Source organism: Castor canadensis, chromosome 6 (genome assembly GCF_047511655.1).
Source record: "Castor canadensis chromosome 6, mCasCan1.hap1v2, whole genome shotgun sequence".
Lineage (NCBI taxonomy): Eukaryota > Metazoa > Chordata > Mammalia > Rodentia > Castoridae > Castor > Castor canadensis.
In genome coordinates, this window is record NC_133391.1 from 165974946 (window position 1) to 165998457 (window position 23512).

The 23512-nt window shown below is 37.6% G+C and overlaps 1 long non-coding RNA gene across 2 annotated transcripts; it reads left to right on the forward strand.

Annotated features, from left to right (window-relative positions):
- Positions 1–13969: 13969 nt before the first annotated feature.
- Positions 13970–21482, forward strand: LOC141424231 (uncharacterized). 2 transcript variants are annotated; one of them, XR_012449244.1, is made up of 6 exons: positions 13970–14271; positions 14790–14852; positions 16608–16658; positions 19447–20042; positions 20388–20586; positions 20688–21482. It is a non-coding gene; the product is annotated as an uncharacterized lncRNA (long non-coding RNA). The 2 variants fall into 2 exon arrangements; XR_012449243.1 differs by having other exon boundaries at positions 13970–14229; positions 20688–21481.
- Positions 21483–23512: the final 2030 nt, after the last annotated feature.

Below are 23512 nucleotides of genomic sequence, written 5' to 3' on the forward strand. Positions count from 1 at the left end.
CTGTTATTTTTTCACATCACTCTTTCTTGTGTGTTTGTGTGTGTATGTGTGTGTTTAATCTTCCTCTGTCTTTGTTTTATATGGACACTTGTGATGGCATTATGGCCCACCAGATAATCAAGGATAATCTCTTATCAAAACTCCAAATTTAATCCTATCTGCAAACCCCTTTTCCATATAAAGCAACATTTACAAATTTGAGGAATTAGGACATGACATCCTAGGGTAGCTGCTATTCAGTGTACACCAGTGTTCTTGTAGTTTAACTGTAAACAAACTTTTCTTGGTAAACACCATTCCTGTGGGTTATTAGAGAGTTACAGAAGCACTGAATAGCTAAAAAGAAGACTGGCATGTGGAATTCTTTGATTGTGGGCTTTAGTCTATAGTAATTATCGTAATAGAGCTAATATTTCCTGATTACCAAGTGCAAAGACGGAGATAACTTCTTAGAATGTTTTGCTATTGAAAAGATGGTGTGAGGACCTGTAGTGTTGGAATTGCCTGAGAACCTGCTAGAGTTGCATAACCTTGGGTTCCACATGGTACTCATTCCATCAGAGTGCATTTTATGAGATCTCCACTGCACCCCCTGACCATTAGACTTGAGAAAGCTCTCCTGCACCACCAACTTGTTTAACTCTCACAAATGTTCTAGAATGTGTTATTGCAGTGTCTGTTTTGTAGAGGAGGACCACAATCTATAAAACTTGCTCAAAGTTGCCCAATTACTAGGGGCTGGATCCAGAACCCAGTCCAGTCTGCCTTTTCTTTGCATGTGCTCTTAGATTTTCATGACATCCAGAGCCTCCACATAGCACTATGGATATTGACTCATTAGAAGGATGGAGATGCTGCCTCTCAGAAGCTCTTATAAGTCCTGGGTGAGTCTGTTGGAACTTCTTCAAGCTATTTGCTTATTCAATCTTGGTCTGATGGGGTTCCCTTAAAACATTATTTCTACAAAATATCTGTGCACTGGTTGAAGGGATCAGTCAGTCAATTGTTTGAATGTGGGTTAACTAAATGATTTTATTTTGCAGAGAAATCCTTGAAGGTGCAGAACACAAGTGTAACCTTTGCCACCTGCCTTCTGTCCATCCTCATAGATAAAAGTACTGTATTGCAAGAGGGTGTAAAACTACCTACCTTCCAAGAAAGGGACTACAAAGGCTCTGTGATTTTCTGTCTCTTAATAACTTATGGTTATCAATTTAATTTGATAATTTCTCAGGATGTGCTATTAGCATGATGTCTGCATGTGAAATAAGTATCCTTATCACTATCCTTTTCAGAGCATTAAAATGTGTTTTCTGCTCAAACCTCCTTCCATTCTAAATTACAGAATGAATTCTCCATATTATGTTTATTATAGTCAAAAGACTTTTCTTAGCTGGGTATGGCGTTTCACGCCTGCAATCCCAGACACTTAAGAGGTAGAAGCAGGAAAATCTGAAGTATGAGGCTAACTCTGGCAAAATTAGTGGGACCCTATCTCAAGAACAAAATGCAGCACAAAAGGGCTGGGGCATGCGTGGATCAAGTTGTAGAGAGCTTGCATAGCATGCCTAAGGCTCTGGGTTCAATCCCCAGTACCACAAGAAACAAACAACTTTTCTTTTTAAAAACTCATAAAATTTGTCAGTCCCTTATTTGTAAAGGCTTTATGTTAGGTCTATTTTTTTTCTTTAAGTTAAGGATGGTAGTAAGAACAAGAGTCAATATTTACCAAATTAGATGTTATACGCTTCATGCCTCACTTATGCCCCAGAATAACCTTTTCTTGTTAAAAATTATCTTCATTTTATGTATGAAAAATTAAGCTCAAAAAGTTAACTTGGTCAGGGGCCAATGTCACAGAGCAAGTAAGTGGTGTACAGAACCTGGGTGCAGAATTTATGTTTGTTCTTCCAAATGCCTGAGACTCAGTTCAGTATCCCCAGTGTTAATCTTGAATAGTATTTATCAACTCATCCCGAAACTCAGCTTGGAGGCACACACTTTCTGTGGCTCTTTGACCTTCAGGTTGACTCAAGGTTAGAGAACCTATGCTGCTCACTTCTCAACTGTGCTTTGGGTTTGCTGAGTCTCAGGCCCAGGTTTCTCATTAGCCCTATGGAAAATAATTTTCTGCTCCAAGGCAAAGGATGGTATAGCTAGTGATTCTCCTTCAGAAAAAGGTTGCTCTTTAGTGTGATAGCAGACAAGAGGACACCCACAGTGATGTAAACCACCTGGCAATGGTTTACAAAGAAAGACATCTTCTGTTTATGTCACTCTTAGCTCCATTCACACATATCTACCTACAGTTACAGATTACCTCAAATTTAATATTTACAGAATCTTTATTAAAGAGTTTTCTCTTTTATACATAAGGGCTCATTTTGAACAAAATTAATGCACAAGTTTTGAAGAGATTTAATATGATGAAAATGGCAGGTCCTTTCTGGAATGACTTGATGTTTGCTAGGATATAGCTGAGGTTTTGATGTATCGTGAAATGAGTCTGCAGTCTTGCTGTTTGGAACTCTTTCCAAATGATGAGAAGGTTCATGTTTCTGAGAAAAGGGAAACAATCTTGTGGAAGAAATCAGAGTTGTGAGTTTGACTTACTCTTCTTCCCCTAGGTATGCAACTATATGATAGAAATGAAATAAACTTCCCTCCCTCTCTTCCTCCCTTCCTCATGGTTTCTTCTGTAAAATCAAATCGATGTTTGTACTCAATTATGGTTGAATTGTATAACCTCCTCCCCTTTAATATATTAAAGTCCTAACTACCAGTACCACAGAATGTGATTTTATTTGGAAATAGATTGCTACAGATATGATTAGTTAAGATGAGGTCATACTAGTGTAAGGTGGGCATTTAATCCACCAGGACTGGCGTCTTTATAAAAAGGGGCTGTTTGGACACAGGAAAAAAAAACACCAGGAGGATGCCTTGTGAAGGTGAAGGGAGACACTGAGCTAATGAAGGAGAAGTCAAAGAACATTCAAGTTTCTAGTGCACTACCTGGAACATTTAAGGGGGATGGGATAGATTCTTCCTCATGACCCCTGGAAGTAGACAACCATGTTGACTTTATTTATGACTTTTTAGCGTCCAGAAATGCACGACAATACATTTCTGTTGTTTAAGTCATCAGTTTGTGATATCTTGTTACGGAAGCTCTAAAAAAATCACACGTTGCTCTGGTGATTTTTTTTTTTCATTTCAGTATTCTACTTTTCTGTAGAACCTCCAATAGACTAGTTTTATAATTTCTTTCTTTTTATTCACATTCTCTGGTTGATGAATCACAACAATTATAACTTCCTTTAAATTTCATTAGCTTTTTGAACACATTTATAGCAGTTGCTTTGAAGCCTTTGCATGTTAAGTCTAACAGCTGAATTCCTTCTTTTGCCTGCTTTTTAAAAAAACTCCTGGATACATGTCACATTTTCTGTTTATTGGCATGTGTTGTAAGTTTTGCTGAAACTGGACAATTTTAAACATTATTATAAATTATAAATTAAATGTAAGTATTATACTGTGGCAATTCTGTATCCTGACACCCCAATGTCACTTGTACTTTTTGTTTATTTCATTTGTTTACAGATTTGACTGAACCATTTCTGTGAAGTCTTCTTCCCTGGCAGTGCACAGGCTCTAGTGCACCTGCTCAGACTTCTCTTGTTTTTCTCTTTTAGTTTAGCTGTGCAGGGTTAGCTCCTGAATCAGCATAAGCCATTTATTGGCCAAATGAAGTACTTTAGCTCCTTAGCTAGTTTGTATTTCATTGTTTATCAGTGGGTATATGTGTGGCTTAGAGACTGCTTTCACAATTTGTATTTTGTAATTTTGACCCATGTTCAGTCAGGGATTAGTGGCTTAAAAATTCTCTCTCTAGTTACCACTTAAAAGGGTATGATTTTGAACATATGCACAACATTCCAGACCACTAGGGATGTGTGCGATTTTATTTTGAAACCTGGTTTTCTAGGAAATGCCCATGGATCAGTATAGCTTATTCTTTGGTGTTTTGTCAGATATGCCTAGTAAGACTCGTCAAACTACCTGTGTGTAGTTGGGGAGTGCATTCACTTTTACCCCACATGCTGCTCTGATTGTTCCTGAGTGGGTGTAGTCTGTGGCTTGCATACAGTCTTCCTAACCTCTAGGGTTGACTGTGACCTCTAGAAGGTTCTTCTTGGCTATCTCTTCCTTTGGCTTTCTTCATGAAACTTCTGCTGCTCTTCCATTTCATTTGTTGTTAGGAATATCATGGAATTCCCAGTTTCTCTTAATTGCACACCTTAAACATCTTCATCATTTTAGACACTTAGGCATGTAATTCATCATGCCCTATCCCAAATAAAGTCAGTTATCTTGTCTAGCTTATCTACTCAACTCCTAAATGGCAATGAAGAGCCAGGCACTGTGGCAGAACAAGACAGGAAGCAGATCGCTGCTTGAGAGGCTCAAGGTCTTCTAGGAGAGGCAGACAGGAAAAACCCACAGAGAATGGGTTCAGAGGCTAAAAAAAGGTGTATGAGACACTATGGGGACCACTTGCTCTCTGGGAATCCACATAACATTTCAGAAATCCACATAAGACAAAGAATATTCTGTACAGAGAAACTGCAGAGAGAAGTATGCAGTAGTGAGGTTCAAACAATTGCAAATAGTTGAGTGAGAACAGAGGGAATGAGTACAGGGATCCTGTAATAAGAGACTTGAAAGAAATAGAGTGCTACCACCTATGTTAAGTAGGTGTGTGAGAGCCTACCTCCCTAATTAAGAATGGTTTAACTGGGGCTGACTCATATTGGTCGAGACTTTCTGTTACTCAGTTGTCATGTAAGACTCTGCTAGTGAAGTCTCCATTAAAAATTGCTTGATTCTTGTTGGAAATGTCTGCCATGTGGCAAACAGTATCTCACATCAGAAAATAGCAGCCAGGCATGCCCAACCTGGACTTGCTAAGAGGTAGCTAAGAAAGCTTATCCTGTTGTCCATACAGTCCATATTAACAGAAGAGTAGACTCTTAAGAGGATTAATGGGGCATGGGGAGAGTCCCTGATAGAGGGGAGATTAGTGTAGGGGTGGTAGTAAAGATCTGTTTCTGATTAAACAAAGAGCATTATGAGAAACATTGGAAAGATCAGAGTGCCTCCAAAAATAAGACCTTGGTATCTTTTTTTTTGGAGAGGGTGGAACTGGTATTTGAACTCAGGACCTTTCTCTGTGCTTTCTAGGTAGTCACAGCACCACTTGAGCCACTCTGATCCTGGTGTCTTAAACCTTGCCTGTGCTAACCAACACTATATTTATGATAGTAACATAGTAAACAGTTTATATGTCAGTTAACTGATTTATAATCTTCATAACAACTATACGATATGGGCATTTTAGTATTTCTATTGTATACATAGGCATCTGCACTTGCTCAAGGTCAAATGAATGGTAAATGAAGGGCTCAGGTTTAAATACTATGAGCTGGCTCAAGGCATCTTGAAGGAACCAGAGTGTGGTGTGGTGGTGTACACCTGTAATCTAAGTTCTCAGGAGGCTGATAAGGAGGATCACAAGATCAAGGCCTTCCAAGAGTACAAGGCAAGAACTTGTCTCAAAAAGCAGTTAAAAAAAAAACTCACTGAAGATAGTAACTTGGTGGGTTGAAGAAAGCTCAGGATGTGAGGAAAGAAAGCTAAGTAGAGTCCTCACATGGAGTTGGGAAGGGAAAGCATTGCCTAGTGAATTGGGGAGAAGACAAAAGTCAAGAGTGGAAAAGTGAAAGAACTGGCTGCATTCCTGTCCTTCCTGGATTCATGGACAGTGGGTCAGGCCTGCTCCAGGGACAAGGAGAGGTTTTGAATGAACCTTAGTGATAGGCCACAGGTCAACTGACTGAAGTGCACTGAAATTACCATTGCGATTCAAGGAGCCAATACACAGCATCCCTCATAGCTGATTCAGAAGTTGGACAGAGGGAAATTTTAAATTCAGCATTGTTTCAGTTTCTTACACATAAAGCTATATGCAGAATGTAGCTTTGTTGCATTGCACATGGTTTTGCTAAAAATCCAAGCCCAGAGCCTGCTTGTCCAGGCAGTCACAGGCAGTGCTGAAAAACTGCACAGTGAGGAAGGCAAAGAGAGAGAGGCAAAGGCAACCTCAAAAGACACATGTCAGCATGGATATATGAGGGGATGAAACCTGAAGTTAGTCACAATCTGAAAGTGACTGGAAAATGATGGCATCTTCCATACTTGGAAAGGGAGGGACAAGAACGTGAACAGAGCAAATTTTGAAGGCAGTGGTTGGTCAGGATAAAATAAAGTGATTCCCTGAAACCCAAAGGAATTCACATCTTTCCACATTTCAACTACGTTTGCACTCATTTTGTGCTCATTTTTCTTATTGAGAGAGGACACACCACCCTAAGCTGTTTCTTAGTGTGAATCATGGTCCCTCTTTATTTATGTATTTCTCTTCATAAGTTATTTAAGCTATTTGTACTTTCACTCATCTCAGTTCTTCCACTGATTGCAATTTTATTCAAGCTAATTTTCATAATAAAATTATTCTAACAATGGATTAAATATAAATTAGTTGACATAACTGTTCATCCATTTTGGTAAATACAGGATGCAACATGGAGTATTTTATGCTAGCATAAGCTCTCTGTTTCTCTGATGATGAAGATTTTTCCAAATAATAATAGCTCACATCCTCTTCATTATCCTTTGGTTTCTTTAAACTACAAAAATTTCAATAGAGGTTGATGAAAGAAAATAAAAAGGATTTTTAGCTGTAATCCTGAATGGTATAAAACAAAATAGAAAACCCAAGCATATTCATGGCCTCCTTTCTTCGTGAAAGCAATTTTCATTTCTATCAGTGGACCACTTTTCTGCCTTACTTCACAAGTCAGCAAGACTGAGGCCAGGCTCTGGTGGCTCATGCCTGTAATCCCAGTTACCTGGAGACTGAGATCTGGAAGATCACATTTCCAGGCCAGCCCATGAGAGTAGTTCATAAGCCCCCACAAAAAAGTCACCAGAAAAAAAGAGACTGGAGGCATGGCTCAAGCAGTAGAATACCTGCTTTGCATCTGCAAACCCCTGAGTTCATACCCAGTCCCACCAAAAAATGAAAAAAAAAAAAAAAAGAACGAAAGAAAATGAGTGAATACAGTAAAAAAATTCAAGCTTTGAAAAATTTGTAACTCCATTTCATTACATAATTCAAAGTAATTTTGGACTCAAAGATCACCCCAAAGCTAAAATAATGTATTTCAAAGATGTGTTTCATAGGGAGATTTTAGATCATCTTCTTCTGCTATTTTATTTTCATCTTTCATGTTCTCCATTCTCTCTCCCCAGTCCTTCTCCTGTCCAACTGTGCCCTTTTCCTTTTCAGCAGGTTCAGATGTACAGGACTTTCAGTACCTAAGACCTTGACAAGAGTGCTTTTTTTCCCTGAAAATTTCATAAAACCCTTGGCAGGTTTTTCCCTGTCCACCAACTGCTACTGTGGTAGTGCTTGAGTAACCCAAGGACATTTTGGTTTTATGTCTCCATTTATTTATCCACTTCTAATCAACTTAAAATAGACATACATATAGGCTTTTGGGCCAAGTATCAAGTAACTTAAGGTGTGAGTAAAGATATTTCCTTTACGTATTTTAAGACATAAGCAATTAATTTTAAAATAAGAACAGGAGTAATAATTCCATGATGGAAATAGCTCCAAATATGAAATCAGAACACTGGGATTATCTACTTGACCTTGGGTTTGTTGCCTAACTTTAAGCATTAGTTTCCTCAACTATAAAGTAGGACAATACTGTGATTTGCAAGGTTATCTTGGAGATTAAGTGAGATTATTTAGTATTCATTAACAACCTGGCAGAGTGCTAACATTGATAAGTCAATGTTCAACTGGTTGTAACTCATCTTTAAACTCACCAAACACTGTCACATGTCACCATAGCCAAATTCTCTAAATATAGGAAACAATCAAGCATTGTATATTCATGCTAAGAAAACATTCCAACATTTGTTCTAGCACTGTTGGTGGTGCTACTGAACTCCATACCCGTGATTTTCAAGAGTTAATGGAGGGCCTCACTCATCGTGAAGTTTTTCAAATGGATTTTATTTTAAGATGTAGTCAAGATCTTTGAAATGGGTGTTGAAAAATGAGGTATAATATTGGCAATAAATATTTTTGTTGTACTCCATGTATTAAGTTTATAAGTTAAAATAGTTATGTGGCTGTAAGTGGGTTTATTTCATTCTTTATTTTTATTTTTGTGTGTGGAGGATTGGACTCAGGGTCTTGTGTATGCAATGCAAGTGTTCCACTACTGAGCAGTATCCCATCCTATTTCATTCTTTTTGTCTATTTTGCAACTGTCTTGAAACTAGTTTTCTTTTGATGTGCCTGAGTTCTGTCCCTGGAGAGTCTAGCACACATAGTCCAAGAAGTATGAACTCTGCTGTGTTGCTGGGGTTTTTTGTTTGTTTGTTTGTTTTGCTTTAAGTGCTGTTGGGGATCAACCCAGAGCCCAGTGAAGGCTAGGCAAGAGCTCTAAACTGAGCTAGAACCCCAGTCTTTCCTGCAGTTTTTGGTGGCTGTCAGAGGTCTCCAAGATCTCAAGTCTTTCACTGGAGCAGTTTCATTTGTGGAAAGGCACCAGCAGCACTTACATATTGTCATATTAAATTAAATATACATGAATTAGCATTTTCAAGGAAAAGTTGCGTATGTGGGCACTGTGTATTTTTCAAATGCAGGTTGGAAACGAATGTGAGTTTGGTATTTTTGGATCTCTTTTGTAGAGGACAAAATCTAGGGTAACCCCCAAGTTCCCCACTCTCTGGTGTTCAGGCTTTTGTGTGATGTTCTTTGAGTGTGGGTGTGATTTATAACTTGCTTCTAGCCAGAGATTATGGTAAAGGTAATGGGATCTGTGTGATTACATGGATGGGATTCTGTGGTCATGTTACATAAGACTAGCACCTTGTAGCTGGAGTCTCTCTCGTGAGCTGGCTTGGAAGAAGCAAACTGCCATGAAGTGAATAGCCATGCTGAGAAGCCTGCATGGCTGGGAACTTCAGGCAGTTGCTAGTTGCTAAGAGCAATCTCTGACCTACAAACTGCAAGAAAAGAAAGTCCTTGTTCCTACAGCTACAAGAAAGTGAATTCTGCCAACAACCTGAGAAAGCTTGGAAGCAGATCCTATGCCAGTTGGGTTTCTATGAGACTACAATCCCAGCCAGAACTTTTTAGCTTGTGAGGCCCAGAAGCAGAGGCCCTAGTCAAGCCATGTTGGACCTCATCTATAGAATTGGTGTTTCAAGCTGTCAGGCATGTGGTTATTGGTTATGCAGCAATACATAGCCAATATTTTTTTCATCAAATTTGTCACCAGATCATGCTATTGTTAGCATCTGATAAAGCAGTAAGTTGAAATAAGGAATGATCTCAATCTGTGATATAATGTAAATGGATGCTACCAAGGTATAAATAATGTCTCCATTTAAGCCAAGGAAACAGTAGAAACTATATAAAGCACCAGCCAATGATTTGGGTTCTGGGTTTCAGGCCCAACTCTGTCATTCTCATTTTTGAACCCTTTTATTTTTACAACTTAAAAGTGAAAAGTTTGAGCAGGATAAATTTTGCATTCCATTATGGGTGTACATTCTCTTATAGGCTTCAGAAGCACATTTCTAAGAGTTATAATATTTTACCTCTAGTTAACTATTAAATAAGGCTCTTGTTTATTTTGGACTTCCTGATGCTCTTAAGTGCCTGGCTCAGATTAACAAGGTCTTATTTAATGACTAGAGAGAGCACATTAACCTCACACTGGAAACCAGCTGATTAATTTACATAATATTTAAAAAAATCTCATTTGGTCTGGTAAGCTGGGAGATCTATCAGCAGGAGGATGACAATTTAGAGTCAGCCTGTTAAGTATAAATAGATTTTCTCACTCATTACTGTATTAAAGAAAAGTGATATTTTTTTCCAAGCCAAAATAATTTGGCCTTCATACTTTTCATACTCACAAAATGAAAGAAAAGAAGAAGGAAAGAAAGTAAGTTAATCTACTTGGCTCACACAAGGAAATTAAAAATAACTTTAATTAATCCTATCTATTTCTTTTAAAAATATTCATGTATCACAGGTAGAATAAAGGATCATTATTGCCTTACCTGTTAGGTATCTGTGTAAAAGATCTTAGCCATAGGCATCAGGAAAGGAACCTTATAAACAACTATAGGGACCCTTCTGATATTAGCTCTATGGTCACCTCTATGAAAATTATCAGAACATTTCCTTTTATAGAGCAAGATGTTAAAAAAGAATGAGAGAAAGAAACTTCCTGATCCAAGAAAAGTTGCATCCCTTCTTTTTCCCTGCATGTAATAAAAAGTCTGTTCTGAAATATCATATAGGAAAACAACAGCTCCAATAAACTAAGACAGGGTGGGTGTTCCTGAGAAGTACAAACAGAAGATATTACAGTGCTGTGTACAAATTTTAAGGCATATGTGGGCAAGTGTATATCTATTTATCATAGTCTAGATACCCAGAGGGAAAAATCTTAGCTAGAAAGTTTCTGAAATAAATGGAACAGCTACATATACAACATTATTTTGAAATGTGGAGCTCAAGAGAAAATTAGAATGAATATGTGGAAAGGTAGCCTGAGGTGAACGACTGTGTGTTCCTTCTTCCTCTGGGAAGTCCCTGCACAGTGTGAGGGTTTTCTGTGGGAAGGGGTGGGGAGTGGAGGTCTTATGAAAAGAGTGGATTGTTTCCCAGGGAAGATGTGTAGACTCAGAGGCAGCTACATTTTAAAAAAGGGATTTAGGGGAAGTCTGCGTCCATCCAGTTCACAGGACTAGAAAGGTCAGCTGCATTTTTGGGGAGCTGGGCCAAGCACCAGGGAAGATGAAGAGAAGAGGAGCAAACTATAAATGTGTATATGATTTTTGCTTTAGTTTTGAAAATTTTTATTAATGTATAACATAGGTCAAGAAAGCACATGCATCATAAGTGCAAAACTCAATGAAATATGCAGGTATGTAAATAGCTACATAGTAATAAAGATAAAATTTGTCCCACTGGCTGTTGAACTGTGAAGGAAGAATAAATCAGAAACACATAGCTTTACAAAAGATAAAAACACAGGTAAACTGTACCAAACAAAACCCAACCATCTGGTCCATCATAGTCTAAGTTCCAACTCCCTTAACTCTAGCTCATTCAGATCCATGTGTTCAAAGGTAATACCACAGAAAACCTGATCCAACAGTAACCTTAAAAGGACCCTACATATAAGATGAGGTATCTATTTCTGAAATGCCCCAGTTTACAAATCTTGACTGTTAGTCCTGTGACTAATTTCTGCCTAAAAACTATACAACACCCCTTGCTCAACTCCTCCTCACCCTCTTGCTGCAGCAATCTGTAGAAGTAACTGTTCTCTAAATGTGTGTCCCTGGTGGATTTTAAATTAAGGCATCAACATATCAACACTCCTGTGCAAATGCTCTCAAATCAAGAGACAACATCGCTGGCACCCTAACATCCCTTCCTTCCCATTTCCTATGATAGCCACTGTTCTGACATCTATCATCATATTTTTGCCTGTCTTAAACGTTTTACAAAAAAACCTTGCAATTTGGTGTGTCTCTTGTTCAGTTCTATGTTTTTGAAATTCTATGTGTGTAGCATTAGTTCATTTATTCTCTTTGATGTATGATAAGCCATTGTGTGCCTATTATGACCATTTATTTATTCATTATGACAAGAAATGGCAACATTCATTGTCAGTCACTTTGGGTTGTCTCCAATTTGGTGCTATTACAAATAGTAATGTTGATCTGTGCATTCTTGTACTTGTCTTTTGGTGCATATATGCATGAGCTATTTTAGTTGTTTATCTAAGAGTAGCGTCATAGGTCTGTATTGATTTAGCTTTAGTAGTTACTGAAAAAATACTTTTTCAAGATACTTATATCCATTTATACTCCCATGAGCACTGGATGAGGCAGTAGTTCTTGTCACTCTGCCTATTAAGTTAAAATTCCAGATGTTTGGGGCCTGACCCAGAGCAATTAAAGTATAATCTTTTTGGGTGGGGTTAGGGACTCCTATCTCTTAAATGATTCCCAGACTATTCTAATGTGCAGATTGGGTTCATAACCACTGATTTAAAGAGGTTCTGGGGCTAGCAACCCTCTACAACAATGGGGGACTCTACCTTATGGAGAAAGTAATTTAAATACTCAGAACAGCTCCAGCCCATAGGTTACTGCCTATTGAATACCGCCTTTGTGTGAAGTACCTCTTCAGTTTCTTGCCCTATCAGTTGTTTACCTTTCCCAAATGATTTGTAGGAAGGTTTTTTTTTTTTTTTGGCAGTACTTGGGGTTGAACTCACATTTGCTAGGCAGGCGCTCTCCCATCAGAGCCACTCTGCCGCCTTTTTTGTGCTAGTTATTTTGAGATAGGGTCTCCCTTTATGCCCAGGCTGGCCTGAATTGTAATCCTTCAATTGTGCTTCCCAGTACAGCTGGGATGAGAGGTGTGTACACCATGCCCAGACATTGGTTAAGATGGAGTCTTGTGAACTTTTTGTCCGTGTTGGCCTTGAACTATGATCCTCTTGATTTCTGCCTCCCATGTAGCTAGGATTACAGGCTTGAGCCTCCATATGCTGCCTCTGATTTGCAGGAAAACTTTGAGATTTAGTTTTTATGTTAGACCTGAACTTGAGTCCTTGCTTTGTTACTTATGAGCTATGTAATATTAGGTGGGTCTGGGCCCAGTGTCTACTAGAGAGGCATTTTAAGAGAACAAATGCTACTGCCATCTTAGGTTTAATTTCAATGTAACCAAATGTCATCCCTAGATATAAACAAGGTAAGTTTTAAAAAAATATCTATTTGGCAGGGTTCTGTTGGAATTTGCTGTTTTGAATCCTGAAAATCTTTAGGTGCTAACATATGGAGCTCTTGGTTCTCAATTTTTGTTCTCTGAGAACCTTTAGAGGGTTCCATTCTACCCTGAGATTGTTCCTCCCTCAAGTCCACCCTCTTCCTGTTTTCTGTTGGTCAGGAAATAGCATTAGAGGTGCTGAACTATCTGGATGACTAAATCCCAGTCATACAGGGTCTGAAGCAGCAGACTAAATATGCCCTAACTGTGTTCCCCTTTGATAGAGCCCCAAGATTTGAGTTAGGAAAAGGTATTTGTGAATTACTGTGGAGTTTGACACACATTAGGGTATGAATATTATGATATGGTCTCTAGTCCATATACAAAGTCCCTCCTGTGCCTTGTGATCTGTAAATACTTAAATCCCACCTGCCTTGTCAACGTATTCATTGAGCATCTACGATGGGCATGATGCAGACAGTGATGAGTGAGACAGATGTAGTTCTGTCCACATGGAGCCCACTGCCATAGTTATTACAAGGGGGATTTAAAAGGCTCATAGAAAGGTGGAAGAATAAATATAGATCAGTGGAGGAATGCATATTTTTGCATAATTACAAAATCAAGGACTACTGATCTCAGAATCTGACTCCCCCTTAAGTCCTCAATGACCTTACTCAATTTACTGTTTTAAAATTTTTCTATCCATTGACTAATTCTCAAAATGATTTCAGCACCTAATTACCTTCCCTTTCTGTAACAGAATAATTCTATCAGAGAAAACCTCCTTTGGTGACCCTACTGCTCCCCTTATAGCCAAGCCTATGGTGAGCACATTCCCTTCTGCTCCTTCCCTTTCCCTCGGTCTTCAGTGTGTTGTTCTGCTCTTGCTACAGAATTATTGAAATAGCTATAGTGGTGCTGCATTTAAAGAACGCTTCTTAGGCTTAATCTTTCTCAGATCTTAGCATCTTCTGACAGCTCTCTATTCTTCTGTTCTTGCTGGTTTTCCTTCTCCAATTTTTCCTGTGAGTTTTCAGTCTCCCTGGAGATTCTTAGTATTTGGCTTGTCATTCAAGGAACTGCCCTAGAAATGCTTCTCTCTCTTACCTTCCCTAAGCACTATCTCACTCTCTGATGACTCCCTGAGTCTCAACCTCCAGCACTGATGACTCAAAGCTGAGGTTCAGAGTCACATGTCCAACTGCCATTGGATGTCTTCATGAGGATGTCTGCCAGGACCCCTCAGTTAGATTATATTATCTAGCACGTTCCAAGTTAGAGTTATTATCTTTACCTCCTGCTTCTCTGTCCTCTAAGTCAGTATCACCCAGATCTAAGAAGCTAGTTGTCCTTGAGTCCTTTTCTTCATCTGCCACCTGTCACAACATTTTTCTTCCTGATTTTCTCTCCCTTCTTCCACTAGCATTTCTTAACTCTTGTAGCTACAGAGCCTCCCAAATGGTCTTCTGGCTACCAATATTGTTCCTAATCAAATTGATTTTCCTGGCAGCAGCCAGAAGTATTTTTCTATAGGACAAATTGATTTCCAGATTGGTCCCTGCTCTTTTTAGAACACTTCAGTAGCTCCCCATAATGCTTAGGACAGCTTGCCAGCCCTTTACCCTGACTTGTGAAACCATTTCTTAGCTCCCCCGGCTTTCTCCTCCATCTCATTTCTCCTTACCTGCTCGTTGGCACACTGCATTGCAATTATAGCAAATCTATTTCTGGTTCTCAGACCTGCTCCTGCTTTTGCTCCAGGGCTTTTCTGTATTGTAGTTTTTGCTTCTTCCTCCCACACTCCCTGATCTTGCTAATTCTTATTCACTCCTAGGTTTTCAGCTTAGCTACCATTTCTCTGGAAGGATTCCTCATCCCCTCCTCCAGCCAGTTTGAGGTAAGTGTCTAATCCATGTGTTCTTATAGCTCCTAACCTATTTTGCTCAGAGCTGTGAATTGAAATTTACCATGTAGTCCCCTGAGAGGGCAAGTATAGGTCTGTATTTGTCAAATTCATTGTTTTCTCCCTAGTATCTAGCATTGTAGAAAAATGGTTAACAATTTACATGAAAGGTGATCGAGTATTTTACATAACATTGTTTTAGAAGAAAATGTAAGAGTTCCTGACTGAGAGATTGTGCTTCCACACACAGATACGATTACTTTCTGGCTCCTGTTATTTCATTCCCAAGGTCCCTTCTTTACCCTCTTCCTTTCCCATGTCTCCTGCAATTATAAAAGCATATGATAAGTTGTGGGCTAAACCAACCAATATATTTTCTCATTGTCTGAAAGGAGCAGAACAGAGACAAAATCCTCTGCTTTCATGCTTTCTCGTGAGGAGTGTGGGAATCTCAGCAGGCTGTAGGGTCCCTGAAGGGCTTTAGATCTTCTTTATTGTGGGGATTTGGAGGCTCTCGGGCTTCCCTGAGAAATGTCATTCCATCAAATGACAATATACTCCAAATGCCACAGGACTTCTTTGTGGATAAGTGCTCTCTCTCTCTCTCTCCTCTGTGTGTTTATGTGCCTGTTGTGTCACATAATTGCAATTTCACATAAACTTTCAGAATTCAATTCTAAACATTTAGAGGCATGGCTAATATCTTTGATTTTTGACTCATCTTTTTTTTTTGTAGATTGTAGGATACTTTTATTTTTTTTATTTTATTATTCATATGTGCATACAAAGCTTGGGTCATTTCTTCTCCCTGCCCCCACCCCCTCCCTTACCACCCACTCCGCCCCCTTCCTCTCCCTCCCACCCCCTCAATATCCAGCAGAAACTATTTTGCCCTTATTTCTAGTTTTGTTGTAGAGAGAGTATAAGCAATAATAGGAAGGAACAAGGGTTTTTGCTGGTTGAGATAAGGATAGCTATACAGGGCATTGACTCACATTGATTTCCTGTGTGTGTGTGTTACCTTCTAGGTTAATTCTTTTTGATCTAACCTTTTCTCTAGTTCCTGGTCCCCTTTTCCTATTGGCCTCAGTTGCTTTTAAGGTATCTGCTTTAGTTTCTCTGCATTAAGGGCAACAAATGCTAGCTAAATTTTTAGGTGTCTTACCTATCCTCACCCCTCCCTTGTGTGCTCTCGCTTTTATCATTTGACTCTTATCTTATTGCTCGTTTGTAATTGCTCCTGTGGTTGTCTACACAGTTTACCCAGTTCAGAACTTCCTAAAAGATTTCCTGTGGAAACAAGTCCCACTAGAAACTTTCTTAACTAAGGTCCTGTGTTCAATAAATTTGGAAGCTGCATGTTCCTGCTTCTTTTGGTGGTTCACAAATTGGCCTAATGTGTCCTCTGCAATGTGTACATAGGCATCCTTGTAACTCAGCATTTCCCCCTACATATTTAACCACAGGACAATTTTAAAACTGATTAATGTAGCATGAAGTATGAAAATATTGATTACATCTTTTAGGGCTTTTTACTTCTGCTTTGTGTCTCCCCTTGTTCTAACCAGATCCTTATATTTATTAGCTATTATAAAAATCATAAAAGCTAGCATTTATTCAGTGTTACTGGATCCATTATTCTAAGTATTTTATAGTTAATAACCCTTTATTTGTTCAACCATTCTATCAAATCGATGTCATCATGGTCTACATTGTATGAAGCAGATATTATTACTGTCCACTTTGCAGGCGCTCTGAGACATAGAGAGGTTAAATATCTAGTCCAAGATCACACAATAGGTGAGTATTGAAACTGGGATTTGAATTCAGGCAGTTAGACTTCAGAATCTGGGTTCAGTGCCATATTTTTGTTGGCTGCTCTTCTTTATATTCTTTCCCTACATCTTCTGAGCCTTGGTCACGCCCAGTGCTTGGCAAATGGTAAGATTTCATAAATGTCTGATGTTGCATGAATCCTCTTGCATTTTATCTTTGATAACCAAAACAACTTTCATCCTATCTATGTCTTTCCTAACAAGGTAGTTGCTTAGAATTTGCTAAAAGAATGACTCATCCCCTTGCCTACCCTCTTCCAAAGCTCAGACTGCATTCTGGTTAAGGAACCAGCAGGAACTGCATTGTAATACAAAGCCAGCACATGGCTGGGCATCTTCAAAAATTCTGCCAGAACACAGCTTGAAAAACATGCTGTAGTCATGGGTCACAAAACAAACACAGACATCACAAAACAGACTGCCAGAGGATGACAAACATTTGAATATAAATTAAAAGAAGCTTTGCAGACACAGCATAACAAAAAGCCCAATTAACAAAACTAACCATATGCTACCACCAGAATGGTTGGACACAGTGGAAAACACGTGCACATTAAATGCAAAGAAATCTCAGATGAAACAGCTTCATCAGAGAAACTGGAACCACTGCAAAACCGAGATGCTGCAGTGATAAAAGAGATTCTCCAGGGAGTCACTTTAAATGTCCCCCAATAAAATTGCTATTAAAGGTACAAACACACTGAAGCACTGAATGAATAGCTATAGAAAATAAAGCAAAACAATAAGCTTTTGGGTCTGTTTTATTATTTTCTTCCACATTGGATTACCACAGACTGTGATTTATTTAGTAACATTTTTAAAGGTGTTGTGGACTGTTATTGAAGAACATGAACTTGAGAAACAGACAGACTAGGGTTTAAATCCTAGCTCTGCAATGTGTTAACACCGTGATCTTTTTTCCAGGGTATCTCGTCTAAGTGTCAGTTACTATTTATGAAAATGAGGCTAACACTCATTTCTTCATGCTTTTATCCTATTAAAACTGATGATAAACCTAAAGGGCATAGTGCAATGTTTGCCAAAGAGTAAATATTTATTCTATATATTAAAAACAATTAGTTTTTAATTTTTAAAGTTAAACATATTCCAGGAAGTAAATGGGAATCTTTATTTTGAGTTGTTGACTGGTTTAACTGGATAGGAGAGGATTTCATCTTGAAGAGTTCTATTCCTGGCATTGCATTTATTGTAAAAGTACTGGCAGTGATGTGTCATAAAACAGTCATTTGTTCATTTGCTTGTCTGTTCATTCATTTATTCATCCATTGACCCATCCATACATCCTCTCAACAAGCAGTTACCGAGAATTCTTTGGGACCAGAGAGCACTGGCCTAGGTGCTGAAATATGTTGCTGATTGAGACATAATACATACCTTTAAGATGTTCTTCAATTGGTAGGGGAGACACCCAGAAAAAAGAATAATTATAATAAATATTGTAAGCAATAAAACAGATGAATGTTGTGAACACTTTGAGTCAGCTAGATTTGCTTTGTCCAGAGCATTTAGTGAAGAGTCATTTGTAGTAGATTTTGAAGGTTTGACAGTGATTTCAGGAAAAAAAAATTAGGATTTGGAGATGTATTGGTCTGCTTATTCCACTTATGAAGCTTATTGTGAAAATGATAGGCCATTGTTCTCTGGGATTATTCAACTAACTTCTAATTGCTCCATGCAGGAAGTTAAGAATGTTTCAACTTTCATCCACTTATTCCCTCTCCCCCATCCTTAGCCCTCTAGGGAGTGACACAGATCAGTTTTTAAAAGATGTAGATATTGAAGACAGAATGTAGACCTTGAAGAGTTCTAGTTTTGAGTATGAATTTCCCTGATCAGTTCTTGATGTGAACTTCAGAGAAGTCATTTAAATTCTCTGAGCTTCAATTTTCATCTGTAAAATCAGAAATCATAAGTACCTTTATTAGGTATAGGCAGTATGTGTTTTTAATAAGCCAAGCTTCAAGAAATTGGGAATTAAGGTTATAAAACTGTTCTTAGAGAGCTATGAAATTAATACGTAACATTTAAGGGCAGCATTTCATTAAAAGAATAAAGCAGAGATTCACAAGGGACAGTAGTTCCACTCAGGATATATTTCAGAATTATGTAGTGACAGTGATGAGACTTTTTCAAGTTTCCCATACTTCCCTTTCTTTGATTTAAAGACTTGAAATCTTTAAAAAATTATTGCAAGACTGAGCCACTATTTCTGATGGTATTCGGTTATATCTCTAGAGTGTTAGGGCAGAAGAAAAGAAAGTAAAAAAATCTGAGCTAAGGAAAGAATGAGTCTGTTAGTAGGGGAGGTGTCAGTCAGAGTCATAGAAAAATGGAGTCTTTAGATTAAAAACTATAAGACAAGGAGTGCAGCTGGCAATTTCTATATAATAGTATGGATGTGCAATGTGGATTTATACATGTCAATTGCCAGTGTGATCATTAATTTCATGTTTCAACTTGTTTGGGTTAAGGGATGCCCAGATAGCTGGTAAAGCATTATTTCACGTATAGCTCTGAGAATGATTCTGGGAAAGATTAGCAATTAAGTTGGTAGACTGAGAAAAAAAGATCTGTTCTTTCTATATGGGTGGGCATCCTCCAATCTGCTGAGGGTCTGAATAGGTAAAAAAGACAAAGGAAGGGAAAATTCTCTCTTCTTGAAAATTCTTGAGCTAGGACATCCACCTTCTTGTTCCTGAAGATATCATTGATTTTTTTTCCCTTGTTCTAAGCCTTCAGGTTTGGACTGGAGTGATATCACATGTTTTCCTGGGCATCCAGCTTACAGAAAGCAGATTTTGGGACTTCTTAGCTACCATTTTCATATGAATCTATCTCTCAGGGGACACTTTTTTCCCCCTATGCATCTGTATATATCCTATTTGTTCTATTAATCTGGATAACACCAATGAACACCTTTCATGCCTTACTCTATGTGATACTAAAAACAACCTTGTGATGTAAATTTTGTAAAAACAATGAACCTTCCTCTTAGGAGACTTGTGGCCTTTAGAGGCCAAGCAGCTTGGTCAAGGTCACATACCAGGTATGACTAGAACCAGGATGTGAAGGCTAGTGATTAGCCTCTGCAATGTGCTTTGCTGATCTGAACATGCCTCTTTGATTTTGTCTTTTGAACATGATGCCACCAAATATCTAAGGTAGTTATGTTGAATCAGCTGAAAGTAGACAAGGGAAAATCACACTAAATCCTTCACTGGCCCAACTAAAGTATTTGGGGGCTATTAACATACCATTCTAGCAAAACAATCCATGGATTTTAAAAGAAAGCAGTAAAATTGAACCACAGCTCCTCTACCATACCAGAGTAAGTATCTTTACTTCTTATTTATAATTCTCATTTGAATGTTTAAAAACAATAATGTAACATCTCAGAAATCTCTTGCCTTAAGTAATTAAAAACTATTAGAATTTCTCTTTCATGAAAAGATGGCTATCATGTTATTAACTAGACATGACTGAATTGAAATGACTGATTTGATTTGCTAGTTCAAATGCATATTTTAGTATATACCTCCAGTATATAGCACAGTGTAACAATATTTGATAGGAAGTGCTGGAGACTTAATGACAAAGAAGACAATGTTATATTGGTTACCATTTATTTTGTTTTCTTTTTTTAATATATATTTTCTTTGACATTCTTCATTAGCTCCTAGTCCATGGATTGAATTATTCTACTGAAGGATGCTTTACACTTTAAGAAACAAAATGTTAAAAAAGACCTTTCACTGCTGTTTGGATGTATTCACCCTTCCAGACAAGGAATTAAAAATGAGAGTTCTGATTTGCCAGGGCACCTCGCAGTTCCAACTATCAGTGTTTGGCTAGCTGAAACTACAAGACTAAAAGTAATCCAATTAAGTAACAACAGTATACATTGAATTAGTACTGAACAGATGGTAAAGTATCCTCCATTTGTCATTAATTAATGTTCTTTTGGTGCCCACAGAGAATGACTCTGGATTACAGTTTCCCTGAGGATAGAGATAAAAGTTCTTTCTACTGAAGAAGTCTATAGTCTTGGTGAAAAAACCATCTTACAGGAATGGAAATTGTTTCTTATCATCTCTGGAAATGCCAACCTAAGAGCCTCAATGACATCAGCAGAGGATTTCAGGAATAAAGAGCCTAGAAATTATAAATTTTCTTGTTTAAGAAAAATTTGAAATTGCACAAATATCTCTCTCTTGTCTCTGTGCAATATGCAATATGTCATAAAAATACTACTTGTTTTTCTTTTAATATTATCTTAACATTTTGATTTTATGAGTGTTTGGTTTATATTCTGTATTTTTTGCTTTTAACCTTTGAATGATATTGGCACACATATACATGTGTAATACTTAAAGGCTATAAAGTGATGCTCAAATCTAAAAATATTTCCTGAGGATTTATTTGTGAATATTGATGTTTCAGAGAACAGCAATTTGGTACATATTTTATGGATCTGTTTGCCATAATTGCAATAATATGTATAGACTCATGCTCTTTTGAGTATTTCTTTGGCATTCCTATTCTTATTGTATTCACATACTACAAAGAATGTAACTTTATAAGTTTTTCTTATTATTGCTGTACTGGGGGTACATTGTGGCATCTACAAAAATTTTTAAAATATATCATAGTTGAATGATATATTTTCCCACATTTCCCATCATTTTCCCACAGATGGAATTCTCATTGAAATTATTCCAAAAATTGGTTTACTTATTTATTTTTAATATAACTTTTTGTTGAACTTAATTTGTGGATGAAGTGACCACTAAACTCAGATTTCTACTTTTAAATTTATCTAACTTCTTCATATTTTGCTTAAAAGATATAAAAAATTTTAACCATGTATGTCAGGTAGTTGCTCACCCTATTTCCATTCTCTCTTCTTAAATTGGCTCATAATTTGAGAGAATGACAATGTATCCAGCTAAAACTCAACTCTTATGTAACTCTGATTATAAATAGGAGTGACTAATAATATATACAAACATCCATTTGAGAAGTTGTTTCTGGGAATATCTTTTAAAACCACTTACTTAACTGATGGAGAAAACTTATTTCCAAAAGCAAAAATGATAATAAAGCAAGGAAGTGCAGCAAGATGAGAGGCACAGAACTTAATGACAGGGAATTGCAATTTAGAGGAGGGATGTACTTTTCTGGGGCATGGGTATGAGAATACTCAAAGATTAAAAATCAGGGAGAATCTTTGATAGCCAGGATGGAAATACTGGAAAGTCAAATCTGACAGTATCAGTCTTCCAAGAAGAAGAAGATGCAGACAGCTTGCTCAGCATGAGGAAAGGGGTAAAGATGGGGATGGAGTGAAGGGAGAAAAAGTTTTGTGATTTTTAGCCACTGTAGAAAAGGGGAATGATGCAGAACTGAATGAAAATTGCTTCTAATTTGTATGGAAGCTCTAGTTGAAGTAGATAATGAGAATTTATTGTCAAGCCAATTGCCATGGCTTTATTTCTTTTCTTGTAATTACTAGCAGCTCAGAAGTGGGAGTGGGAAATAAACAAGAACAGATGGTCATCTTTTCCCAGGGTTGGTAAATGGTGAAGTGGACATGGAAGAATGATGAGGTGGTCATGGTTGAGCAGGCTGTGGAAATGACTAAAATGGCATCCAAATTGGAGAAGGCAAGTGGAGCTACATGGAAAGAGTAAAACTTGGGCTCTGAAGGAAGTACATGCCCTAAAAATATAGGGGATTCCCTAACCGTGGATTCCATTTCATTCCTTGACTGAAAGTAGATTTGGTCTTTTCATTCCATGACCTCATCCTATATTACACGTAAAGCTTATGTCCAAAGACTCAAGTCACACTTTAATCCATATTCTCAGGTATTTGTTCCAGGAAAGATATTCAATTAATCAATATAAACTGTAGTGTACTACTGGAAGAGGAATGTTCCTTATTTCTGTGTGGCTCTAGGTACATGACCTTCACATTGGCTTTCACTGTTCACAGCTCTCTCTTTGTCCATGCACTTCAAAGAATAGCAAAATGGAGGGTTGAGAGTTAGGTATTTGGGCTTTGGAGTTTGTTAACTAGGATCACATCTTGGTTCCTGCATTTTTTGGTGAATGAATTCACCCCCTCAGTCATTCTCCTTTATCTTCCCTCCCCCCATTACTGGAATGGTTTCAACAGGTCTCATTTTTCCATTTTCATACATAAATTCACCATATTCACCCTGCTATACCCTTTCCTTATATCTTCCCACTTCTTACTGGTATCAATCCCTAGACAGGATCTGTTTTACCTTCCTGTTCTCCATTTTGAAAGAATTATTTTTGTTTGTTTAAGATAGCTATACGGGGAGTTTTATTGTGACATTCCCACGTATTATAACCTGCATTGGTTCATCCCTTCTAATTTTCTCCTTTCTTTCTTAGTCCCCTTCTCATGGTAATTTCAATAGGTTTAAAGATTCTATGTTCATTCTTGTAAAGAAAGTACATTAATCATATTCACCTTCTTACCTTCCTTCTTTTACTCTTCCTCTTCTAATAGTGATCTCCCCTTTGTGTGACCTGTGTTTCATAACATTGTTATATTTGTATTGGGTTTGTATTGCACATATGAAAGAGAACATGTGGTATTCAGCTTTCTGAACCTGGCTAACTTCTCTTAAGGTGATGAAGAAACATAAACCAAGAGCCATCTAAATTGTTCAATGTTTTAAAAAAAATTCAGTTAAAACATCAATTCTCAATTAAAATTACTATAATTTCATTAGGAAATATAAAATCAAGATGAAAAATTCCCATA